The 12,767-nt window shown below is 35.4% G+C and overlaps 1 protein-coding gene across 1 annotated transcript in view; it reads right to left on the bottom strand.

Moving 5' to 3' along the window:
• CENPP (centromere protein P) overlaps positions 1 to 12,767 on the bottom strand; it is a 142,017-nt gene that overhangs the window by 50,869 nt on the left and 78,381 nt on the right. The window lies entirely within an intron of this gene.

Genomic DNA, 12,767 nt, shown 5'->3' with positions numbered 1-12,767 from the left:
CTAACATCTTTCATATTTCTTGAATTCTACAGTCCTTTCTTCTAACAGTAGGCTGGTGGTAAGAAATGATTACAGATCACTGGCAAGTCATTATTATTCACGCAATTACTTTCCATTTTCTCCTGAACTATTCTGTGAGGCCTAAAAAAATTTGTACTCTGTTTTCTTCAGTACTGTAGGTATACTGTCTCATCATTTCTTCTTCACAATGGATCAGAACAAAGAATGAAATGACTTAATGTAGGGTTTGACTTTTTTAAAGCATATAAAAGCTGTAAGCAACTGCACATCATAAAACCTTCTAAGGATACATATTAACTACTGAAGTGTAGCTTTATTGCCCTCACTCTGGAAGTGAAGGTTTCACTGTGCCCACACAACATTTAACAGTGAAGGATCTCCAAACAGGGTTTTTTTTTTTTAGCATATTATAGACAGCATATATGAACGCCCGAGTTTTGTCTTCTCTGACACTATCTATTCATGCTAAAACCAAAACCACATTGCTTTATTCCCAAGTTCTCTTTTACTCAAACTGTTACCTGCAAGGCACGACAGTATTTCATCAGTGAGCCAAAAGATACTGCATTTCTTGTAAGAAACAATCCTAAGATACGTGGATTTCTGTAAAAAGACTGCTTTGGACATTTTGTTTGGTAAAGCGTGGTCAGAAGACATACCTTAGTGATTTGCTAATCACTAAAGTTTGGTAAATAATGGTGAAATCAAAAGGTTGAGGTTTTACATACAATGTTGTGGGTTGGGTGATTTGATTTCGTTGCTTGTGCGCTTTAACATTCGATTCCTCCCTTCCTCTTCACTTTGGCTAATATTCCTTTGTCTTTGGTCAAACACCATTAAGTTCCCATAATACTGTTTTGAGATGTTAAAACTCCCTAAATTATTAAAATGAATATTCGTAATCTATTGCTAAATAGCTTCAGACTTAATTCACAACACTGCTGAGTGGTGCTTTTGGAACCTTTACTACGCATTTTGAATACATGGATTGATCCAAGGAGGGATTTCCAGTAAACAGGCTGTTGTATTACACCATTTTACACATTCTTATAATAAATCTAAGCAAAATACCATGTATCATTGCAATTCTGTTTATTCAAATAGAATACTTTTTTTTTATCAAAACATTCAGGTTGATTTTATAAGACCCACTAGAAAATCTCCTCTGGATTTGCATGGGATAACACCACTAAAATAGAGATGACTAAAGATTTATTGTGATTATTAACATACTTTTTTCTCCAATATGTACTTTTTCACATTTAAGATATCATGAAAGTGAATTTTAAGCAATGAATTTTACGTTTGGGCATTTAATACAACGAGTATCAAGCTTGCCTGGAAGTACACTGTGATAGGTTGTTTCTACAGCTGTTTCACTGTGATAAGTTGTTTATAAGTACTCAATAACATAACATGATCTAAAATTATGATGCAAATATAATGCCACAGTAGTGAAACTGAGAGACTGAAGCAAAAGCATTTTGGAACCAGAACACAATAGTAGCAGAGGCAGAAGACCAAGAAGGAGAAAGAAGCTAAGGGATGAAGGGTATGCAACATACAGCTGCTCGCTCACTTAAGAAATACACGGGCAATCAAACTTGGATAACATTTCCATATGTCAAATGTAAGCAGTTTAAGTCTGTTCACTCTTCAAAATTACCAACTACGTTGGAAGGGAAATGGGCTTTATTATAAAAAATCCCACTACTTTGTAACAGGGAGCCTCAAAGGATTTTATGAACACAGTAAATGGGAGCAATCCATTTCACAGCTTGTGACACTAAGACATAGAGAAGTGACCCGACCGTTCTTGGTCAAGAAAAATATGGGAACAAATTCAGAATCTTTGGACACCAGTAGTATAAAAATATGCAAAGACAGCTCAAGTTAAACCCCCTGGAGTTATTGTTTATTCTCCAATATATTTTTGGGCAAATAACTGATTTTTGCAGGCTTACATTAGAAATTAATATGCTTCAAGAAGGCAATTAGATTGAGAATGGAATATAGCTCTGCTGAAGTATTATCAAACTCAGAAGTCTTATAAAATTGTATGGACCAATTAATTAGCCATTAGATATTCTTGTGGAATTGAAATAAATTGTTTGAAACTTGGTCATACTGGGCCTTTGAAAATTTCCTAAGTCTTACATAAGTAGGCACCACTTGATCAAAGATAACAGAAGACATCCTGTGGTTATCACCATATTAATAGCAAAGGCATTGACACTGACAATTTTATTGAGTAGGATCTTTCTACTCGTTAAATGATGACAGAACTTTGAGGATCTGCGTGAAATGTTGTTTTGTGCGCAGGGACATACACTTCTGGTAAGATCAAAACTACAAAGATGTCCAACAAAAGAAGGTTGTTACCATGGAAGCTTGGGTAGCTTTCTGAATTTGAAGCAATGATGAGAGGCAATGTTGCCTCTAAGATAAAGTAGAAGATCTTCCTTTAAGAAAAAACAAACCAACCAACCCAAAAAACCTCAGAAAAATAAAGGCATCAAATTTCTCCCAAAGTGATACTGTTATTATTAATTCCCATATGTTGAGGCTATTAGAACGTCTGAGACCCCCAAAATGTAGAGAGCTCAGTATACATCCTTCTCCATCTTCCATTTCAATTTAATAAAAAATGGAGAACCCCTCATGACAAAGCTACAAATCACTCAACTTGCCCCCCAAAAAGGAGTTTGAGGTGGGACCACTAGCTTTGTAGTGGCGCAAGACAAAAAAGTGAATTTCACCCAGTACATTGTCTTTCACATAACACTGTAGAGAGTGGTTGATACCATTTCTGAATTTTGATTCTGAAACACGCATTATGTTTGCACTTACTGCAAAAAACCCTTAGCATTCAATAAGAAAAAAAGTCTGAACTGGGAAGCAGGATTTTATCATTTCTCATGGCAACAATTTGGTTACTCTTTTACTGAAGAAATCAGTGAACTCTTAAGATATCTAAAGTCACAACTTTTATAAACAGCTACATCGCGGCAACAAAATAAACAGTTTATCATTTCTGTTGAATAGTAATACAAATGTTAACTAGTAGAAACTCTCATGAGAGCATTTTCTAATTGAAGTACTATGTTTATATACCATTGTATGCAATTTTCAAAGAACACAAGACTACAGATAGTAAAATATTAGAAATATGAGAAAATACTACCAAAACAATTTTACACAATAATCCTGATGACTTTCTATATGAAGCAGTTTTCAGAAAACAAGTCTGCAGATCGTAAGTTTGTAGACTAATACAGTATCTGGTATTCTGGAAGTTTGAAGCTTCCTTGAGTAAGCATCAAAACCCCTATTTATTTGGAAGCATAGGCACTTAAAAACATAACCACATGGACCTGCCTGTTTCCTCTTTGGATTTACAGCCTGAAACAACCAAAAAAAGGTCACTCCTGTTTTAATGCAGAAAGCAGCAATGAAGATGCAGCACCAACACGTGTTACAACTTTTATACAACGACTCCTTGCTAAAGTTATCTATCAAGTTTTGGAAGACGAAAATTCAGGTGAAATCACTGCTTAAAGGGGGTCAGAATGATACCATGACCATCTGGTAGAACATCCCAACCACAGAGGTGAAGCCTACTTTGGAGAGGGCACGTTTTTAAAGAGACTTACTTTTAATGCTGGTTTTGCACGCAGGAAGCATTTAAAGATTTAGTGGGTCAGAAACAGCAGTCAACCATGTAACCTACCCCCATTTGCAGGAAACCCTGCACCACAGTCTTACTGTCTTCTTGAAAAGTGAAAAAGGTATAAACACCCAGCCAGAAAGGGTAGTTCATAATAATGTGTTTGACTTATTCCGTAGACATACATTCCTCTTTTCTAACGAACAAAAGAGAGAACCCTGCTGCTATTGCTTATTTAGTAACATTACCCTTCTATTAGAGCTAGTTACCATTAAATCCCAAACTCTCTATTTCAAGGGGAAAGGCTTCAATTTTACTTGTCTTGGCACACTGAAAACCACTTTAAATGGGGAAAAAGCAGCAGATGTGAAATAAGAGCTCTGATTTAGTGACATCAACAACTTCTGTACAGTTGCAAGGCCCAAAATACTGTGGAAAAATGTTGGAACACTTTTTCCATCTAAAAGTAATGAAGATGTCACTTACAGAACTCTAAAATGTATTAAACAGATCTCCTTTTCCACATTAAGAAATGATTATATGATCAAAATGAATTTAGCTTTTTATTTTCCTAATAAATTAACATATTACTCAAAAGTTTTATACCGATTCAGGCATCAAGCAGCTATATTCAAATGCTAGCAAGCATAATTTTAACAATTTTGTTACAAGTACTATGATGAAATTCAATGGAAATACATTGCTTTAACGTACCCAATATCCAAGTTACAAAGTCTTATTACACATAATGTTCCTTGCTAACAGACACCCTGTTCCACATTAAAATTCCACCAGGATAGACCCATAAAGACTTAGCACTTTTTTCCCCTTTTCAGTTTAATAAGTAAATAGAGAATATTCAACAGAACTTTTCACAAACATCTTCCATTACCTAGGATGCAAGATGAACAAGTTGCAACAGTTACTACGTCATTAAATTACTTTTGGGAAAACATTCATACACCCATTGTGCATCCCTGAAAGAACTTACACAGTTGAGTACTGCATAAAATATTTTTTGATCACACCAGAAAACAATTCATGATAAATTATCATCCATTTTATCATACTGAAATACTCCAGTTAGTAAAACAAAACTAAATCAACAGATTTGCTAGGATTATGGTGTCAACTTTTTCACACAAGAGATGTCCTTACCTAAACTGGATAATGTTTGATCAGTCTTAAAAAGAACGCCATAAAAAAAGCCAATCCCAAAACTAAATAAAACCACAACTTTATTTTGCTTCAAGGAAACTAAAAGCAAAGGAACACCATGAACTGCAATACCCTTTCTCTGTGGAACTATTTCTGGTAACTGTCAAAGAGAGGGGACTGGACTAGACGGGCACGGATCTGATCCAGTACAGCTGTTCTTCTGCTCTTACATACTTTACACATAGCCCTGCCTAATTGCTGCTGAACATCACTTTGCACATTTCCATTAAGTACTTACTGACTTTATCAGCCTGTGAACACAGTTAATAAAGTTTCCCAGTACACAATCTGGTCATTGCTATGAAGTTTCTTGGAGCAATACACTACTGCCTCTTCTCTGCAGTCACATCTATTAAAAATTCCCACTAATGAAGTGAGTTTCCCAGGACACTACAAGACACAAATGAAGGGGAATCTCATTTCAACAGTGAGGTGGGCTACAGGCTGGTGACAACTTTATCTCTTGCCATTGCCCAGTAGCTGAGTACTATCACAGGAGCCCGTGCAGCTATGTGAATCATTCTATTTCAGTCACTCACTAAATCTAGCAGTAAAGTTTGGTCTGTATTTCATACAGGTCTGTCTCTCATTGAGGCCCATACCTGGGAATCCAGAGGCGTACCCCCTAAACTCTCCTCTCCTGGTGACTTAGGAATAGTCATTTTTCCTTATTTTCACCTGGGAGTTCTAGTTCTATGGGTAACGAGGTTAACTTGGGGCATTGACTTCAGAGGTCTGTATTCAGAAATAGTCATTTTTTCAGCTTGGGGAAACATTGTGTACTACAACTTCTTGGAAGACCATATTAATCTCAAGAAAAGGGAAAGATCTCCTCTCTTCCCCTTCCCCAGATTGCAGCTTCCTTTATAAACATTAATTTCTTTTCTATTGGGAGATAAAAATATGCAAGAGTATGCTGGGTATTAGGAGCTAGGCAGTTAGGGGAAATGCCTGAACATTTCTTATTTATCATAAGGTCCAATAACTGTTATGCTGGGATGAAAAATGACCTGGTGTTTGGGAGTTTAAAGGCTTAGCTATTCGCTTTTCTCATTAATGCTAAAAGCCAGTGATGTTCTTGCCCCATGCTTCAAATCCAGTTCTACGAGTTTGCCAGCTACAATGGACACAAGCATTCTCTGTAATCTCAGCAAGCGAACAAATACTCAAGAATTGAGTGAATTCCCCAAAACAATATTCTTCCACAGTCTGATTCAGCCATCCTGGCTCCATTCATTAAATGGATTTTTTTTTTCCCAAGGATTTAAGAATTAAAGTAAATTAAAGCATTGACAGTTGCATTATTTAAAACGTTAATCTTAAAAAAATATTTACTTTATAATTTCTTCTTTAAAAGTCTGTTGTGTAAGGAATTTCCTACAGCCCATGAGTAAACGATTACTGTAGTTTGGCAGAATTTCCATTTCTTTTGTGTTTCACTCTTTGTACAGAATACAGATCTCCACAGAGTTATTGAATGCAAACAAAGCTTCCGATTTAGGCTGTTATTTATATTAACATAGCTTTGATAAGCTGAGTTAAGACCAGTTAATAATGTACTGTTTTCTACAGTGTACTTTGAAACAGTTCTGTTAATTCAGAGGAAAGAACTTTGATTCCAAGTGTGCAGCATTATGCGTATATATACAGAAAACTGTAGGATTTGCATGCAGTATTACTAAAATAAAGCTGTTTCTCTGTGGGAACTTTTCATATGATAGCAATTCCTAGGGAAAATATATAAAAGCTGACTTATTTTTTCCACAAGACAGATATTTTTCTCAAAGGAGTAATACTGAACACAGCTGTGGAAATATTAGATATTCAACAACACTATCAACCAAGACAAGAATCCTCTAAGTGAATTATGTAATGGTATTTTTAAAGGATTAAAATTAGGGAAAAGAATTAAAATTTACTTAATTTTTTTCACAGCAATTTCTCCAAAATCCCTATAGTTGGCTATGCCATTACATTTTACCCTCTGGCCTCGTGCATTCTGTTCCTTAAAATCTTCGTTAGGGAAAGACTACCTTCATGAATATTTCGTGGTTCACATCCCTTTTTAAATGACTGTTCCTTATAAATATATATGGCTGACTTGTTTCTAATGGAAGATGGTTCTGAACTTCCTCAGTAAAACTCCTTCACTACAAGTCTTCCAGGGAGAACTCTTTTTCCATTTTTTCCCAGCACAGTTTGGCTCTCATAACAAAGAACTCAGGAAGCAAGACTTTTCCTCTTTCAATTAGACCAATTACTTTTTGGGTCTACATAAAACGTTAAAACCTACTACACTTTCTTGCATATTTCCACAGCTGAACTATAAATGTTTCACGAATTACTTCCTTCTGGTCTGAACCTGCCACCCACTCATTTCTTTTGTGTTTACCTAGTTTTTGCATTGGAAAAACGCAAAGTAATTATTCTCTTCCTTTCTTGATCACATGGGTTCAAACAGATCTGTACTGCCTATATCCCATATTTATTTTGAAGGCTATCTTGATAGCCTCTGGTAAAACCTTAAATGAAAAAAACATGGATTAAGTCTCCATTTTAGTTGAATTAAATTTCTTTCCAATCTTCTGAGCAAAGAACAGCCCATGGTTTTATGTGAGGAGATGCAAATCTTTTACAGTAATTGTAAAACATATAGAAATGATAATAACCATGAAACAAAAGTATAGCCGCAGTACAAATCATACGCTGACAAATTACCAAAGATGTAGTTTTCTCATTTAACAAAAGAGAAGTTATACATTGGTAAGTAAGCTTACTTTCTACAGTCAAAGCTCCTTTGTACTGCTGTGGGCAAGCCAAACAGAAATTACCCGTTGTGGAATATAAGCATTCGAGGAAAAAAAAAAAAAAAAAAATAGCCTCTGCTTCACAACTTGTTCTACAAAAAAGATCTCATTTTCCATACCACAAGTTAGTATGCAATTATGACATATGCTTTCTTTCAATTTACGTATGTATTTCCACTGAGTGGTAAAAGTAACTTCTATCACCCAGTGAATTTCTATCTATGATAAAAAGCAGCACAAAACTGTCCAGGGAACTAAACATCTAAACTAATACATACCCATATTTCCAAACAAATACCTTTTCCTTTTCAATACCTTTGGAAATAGTATATTAGGATATCTGTTGGATAATTCTAACTTCTCTGCTAGTTTCTACGTGGCCTTTTAGCTTAGTTTAGAAGTCTGTGTCCTTCACGACTTCGTTTGTTTTGTCAACTCTGCTATAACCCTACCATACCACACCACTGCATACGCAACGGCGAGACTGAGCTCCCACCTGGATTCAGCCAGAGGCCTTTGCTGCCTAAATCAGAGTATCCCTGTTTGGTCAAGCCTGTAGCAGGTTCAACTTTTTGAATACCCCATGCCCACAGAGGGAATAATACCAAGAATGTATTTGTTACTTAATATACACCAGTTTTATTTTTCTAATACGTAAGCAGAACTAGTATGGACAGCTGCAGAACCCCAACATATTTTCACTAGACTTAAGAGCATAGTTGTTAGATCTGTTATGGTATCTCAAATATTGCAAGTTTTCCCTAATTTACATTTAATTTCTATATTTGTTTCTTTTCTTTTTATGCTTACTTGTGGTTTCCCCTATAGGTGAGAAGGGAAAAGAAGGAATGTTTAAAGTCTGCAGAACACTTTATGATATACAAGGAATTAAGGCAAAATGAATTCTACCTTTTCTTTAAGGCCAACTTGGAAAAAATTAATAGAGATTAAATAATACTTATGATTTAATAAAAGCATAATTATATGAGAAAACAACGTTAGAACCATAACAGCAGTGGTTAACTACAATTAAAGCAGCCTCTCTCAGAAGTCTCCCAATGTATTCAGTGTTAGGCCCAACCTTGCGCAAGAGAGTTACTGCTGTTGTGTCAATGAGACACAAACGAGACCTCCCTATAAAATTCCCAGGAACAAAACATGGCCCTGAGAACACAGGCCGGGCTAATTAATATGGTAGGGAAATCACTTCTTTATTGAGATAATATTCTTCTTTTTATTAGTAATGTTTCTGAAAGCTTTCATTTCAACTGATCCGAAATAACAAATTGTGTGTTTCAAAACGTGCAAACAAATTTAATCTGGAGATCTCCCTAGAAATACTGTTATTTTTTCCATCTACAAAACAAATATTTATGGATCTATGTTCTTATTGATATAAAAGTGCAAAATGTAGTCAATTACTATGTTATAAATGTGATATTTACTGCTATCTATTACAAATTGAGTCAAAGTCATCCTCTTTTGGATCTTTGAATTTCTAACGTAATACAAGTTACTTATGTTGATAAGTAAAGTTAGGAAAAAGCATAATGCTAAATTAAATTAAATTATCTTCACAGTCTGACTGTGAATACTTTATTTCATTTTCTGGAATACAAAGGACTGGATGGCCATGTTTCTTTTTTCTTAAAACCACCAACTCAATGGAAACTGATGATAGCTGCCACTTTAAATATTGCCATTCTGAACAAAACGAGTCTATCAAAAGGTTATGTATAAGAAAACTTAATCATCTGCACTTCAATATTATTCATACTACTTGTTAAAACAAAGAGAAAAATGGAAAAAAACCCAGCATTTGCAAGGGATTAGGACTTATATTTTTAATTGTTAACCTTTGGCAGAGTAAAAGCTTGATACTCAGAGGAAATGTTGTGTTCAGTCCAGCTTGTATTCTGAAACAGAAAATTTTCCTTTAGAACTTATTATTGGAGTGATTCAGTAGTTTGGCACTGGTTGCAGAGCTTTTCATTTTAACTACTGTTTGATTTTCCATGAAAGAATGTCTGGCGTTTCCAATGTCTGTAAGGCAGATAAATACCCATATTCCATAAAAATGCATGTAACATTATCCATGCTTGTAAGTAGCATCAAAAGCAAGAGTAACAATTGACATGTACAGAAACCAAAACTATTTCAAGACCTTCTTTCACCAAGGAAGTTATTTTTCAGGCAGAGCAGTTTCCTGATCCAGTTGAATGCACAAACCTTGTTACGGGACAAAGATGAGCATCAAGGTGGGACTGAGCTAGCTGCAGGCTTCTTAAATTGGCATTCCCACATAGAAATTTGTATTAATCTGTAGCCTAAGGCAGAAAAAAGCTAAGTTACTCTCCCCAAAGGCAACACAAATTATCCACATGGGTGAAAAATAACATCTGTCACTTCAGGTTACTATTTTGCCTCTCCAGCCACTCCAGATCACCACATTCTTGTGTGTATAAAAGATATGATAAGCCTGACAATCACACGGATGCAGGTACACACATATTTGACTTCATAGCTCTTGTTGTACATGACCTTTTAACACTGCAAGCTACAAATTGCCCTTCAACATTGATACGTTGCTAAGAAATGCCAGGGACTAAAGACTGATTGCAAAATGAAACAGTTCCTAAGTCAGCTGCCAAAAATACGTTAAAAAAGTATGCATGTATTAACAAGCGAAAGTTAATTCATGTATGGTAATAAACAATAATGATTATTTGACATACATACATATAAATACTAAACAATAAAGATGAAATACAGAAGAAGAATAGCTTTTTTCTACACACAGCTACCTTAAATAGCGTGGTTCAACTTGGGAAGAGCCAAAACTTAGCTAAAACCAAAATATGCAACTGCGCTCCACATGGGCTGGTTGTGAGCATGAAAGGAATATGTCATGTTATTAAAATGTGATGGGCAGTCTCCAAGAAAGATTTGTGCAGTTGATGTTAGGCTCATCATTTTATGTAAACCACATTTATAAACAGTGCGAGAAAATGAAAAGGCACTTAGTTTGTCTTACAATAACAAACGTATACAAGGCCAGTTTGAAAAAAGAGACTGCAATGTAAGCATTAGCTACACATGGCAGCATATGCTTGCTTGCTCAAACCTAAACACTAATACAAATATAGTCATTTTCAGTAAAGAAATCAAGGTAGCATTTTATATCACTGATGTGATCATGTTAAATATAGAACACCATCCACGTTTTTTTTTTTCAGTTGCCTATTTCGCCCTAGCGAAAGACAGTATTCTGAACCAGAACATGCTGGATATGCTCCTATCCTTTGCCTCAGAAATTAACCTCCACTATTCATAAAATGTACGTATGTATTCTAAGGCAAGATAGAACTCTAATTTTCAACCAATTCTTTCATTTGTGGAAATAGAAGTCACTGAAATGGTCTGAGCAAACGGTTTGAATTCCTATAGTCTTTTAGTTATTTAAAAATGTAATATTTCGTAGGAAAACATACATACATTTGCTTGCAAGGAAAATATCCTCAGACTACTCTCTATTTAAGAGTATCTCTCTTCATTAAGACCCCAACATCATGAATTAAAAAATTGCGACAGACACATTTTTCTATCAGGCTACTACTTAAAAACAAAACCTCACTATTAACCAAACAGCAGATGCACTAAGATATCGTCATTTTTTCTTTTAATAGCATCTTCAACTACATCACCTCAAATCAATTGCTTTAGAACAGAGCCAAGAACGCAGCATTTGATCCTACCTCAAAAGGCTGCAGGTACAGCCTTTGAGCGACTGTTACACATTCTACACCAGCACACTGTAATCTTACCCTAAAAAACAAGAGGAACATTGACCCAAGTCCCCTGCATCAATTCATTCGTTTGCACACTCCAGCTTTCATTCAGAACTCCACAGCTGCCCTACTGTGCTGGCTTGTGTAATGACTCTGGGTCCAAAAAATTAAAGTATACTGGAAACAGTGATCCTGGAGAGGAATTCTGCAGTAGTAGTTAGTTTTTAGTAAATTGGAAATATGCTGTGAGCGTTTGAAAGAACAGGCTCATAAACTACATTGAGAACCACTGGCCTGCTTTAGTGTTTAGTATTGCTATCAAGGGCTAACATCTAAAGTTCAGAATCTAGTAGTCAAGAGACCTGAAAAGGTGACTTCTGGGAATTTGATTTTAGAATGCAATTACATTCACAACCAAAATACTAAATTCGTGTCTTGAGATATAAAACCATTTCATTACAATAACAACATGTCAGTGTAAGCGTTATTTATTTCTACCATATCGATACTATATGCTGTACAAAATCTATGGGTAATCGAAGACAAGATAAGGTGGTGACATTTTTTCCAGATACTACAACTCACTACATAGCATGGCTATGACAAACTTTATACACACAGGAATGTGTTCCTACCACCAGAATCAACTGAGAAAATAATAATTAAAAAAGTATTCATTCAAAATTGAGACGCTGGCTAAACATCAGGAACAAGGAGCACTGCCGCAAAACTAGGATCAGCTGAAATTGCTGATTCAACACTTTACTCTTGAAAGGAGGAGTGAAAAAGAAAAAACCAGGACATTTCTTTCACAGCCCTCAGGCCCCGCTCTCTTCTATTAAAGAGTCAAGAAAGTGTTGGAGGTTTTCTTAAACAGCAATTTAATAGAAATTTGCTCAAGTAAATGCAGCCAAACCAAGCTATTCAAAACACAGGGGAGTGTTTGCTTAGGAAGTTTCGGTTTCTAAATGCAGGCAAGAGAATGCAGATATATGCAATTTGAGATTTCAAAGTAGTTTTAAGATCATCCTTTAGATATTTATGTCGGAATGTGATTGCTTTTGAAACTGTAATTTTATTCCTTGGGAAAAGTGATAGAGAGACTCTTTTTCATCATTCATCTATGCTACTGAAACTGGAACACATGCAAACACAATGCAGCAGGTAACACAAGCCTTGTTTGATATGATAGCACCGAAGTTTTAATTTTGGGCATAGTATTTTTTTCTTCCTTAAGTAACAGTAGACAAAGTAACTAATACTCGA

This window comes from Numenius arquata, chromosome 8 (assembly GCF_964106895.1).
Source record: "Numenius arquata chromosome 8, bNumArq3.hap1.1, whole genome shotgun sequence".
Lineage (NCBI taxonomy): Eukaryota > Metazoa > Chordata > Aves > Charadriiformes > Scolopacidae > Numenius > Numenius arquata.
Note: the sequence above shows the minus strand (reverse complement) of the source record. Positions and strands in the feature narration are given on the sequence as shown.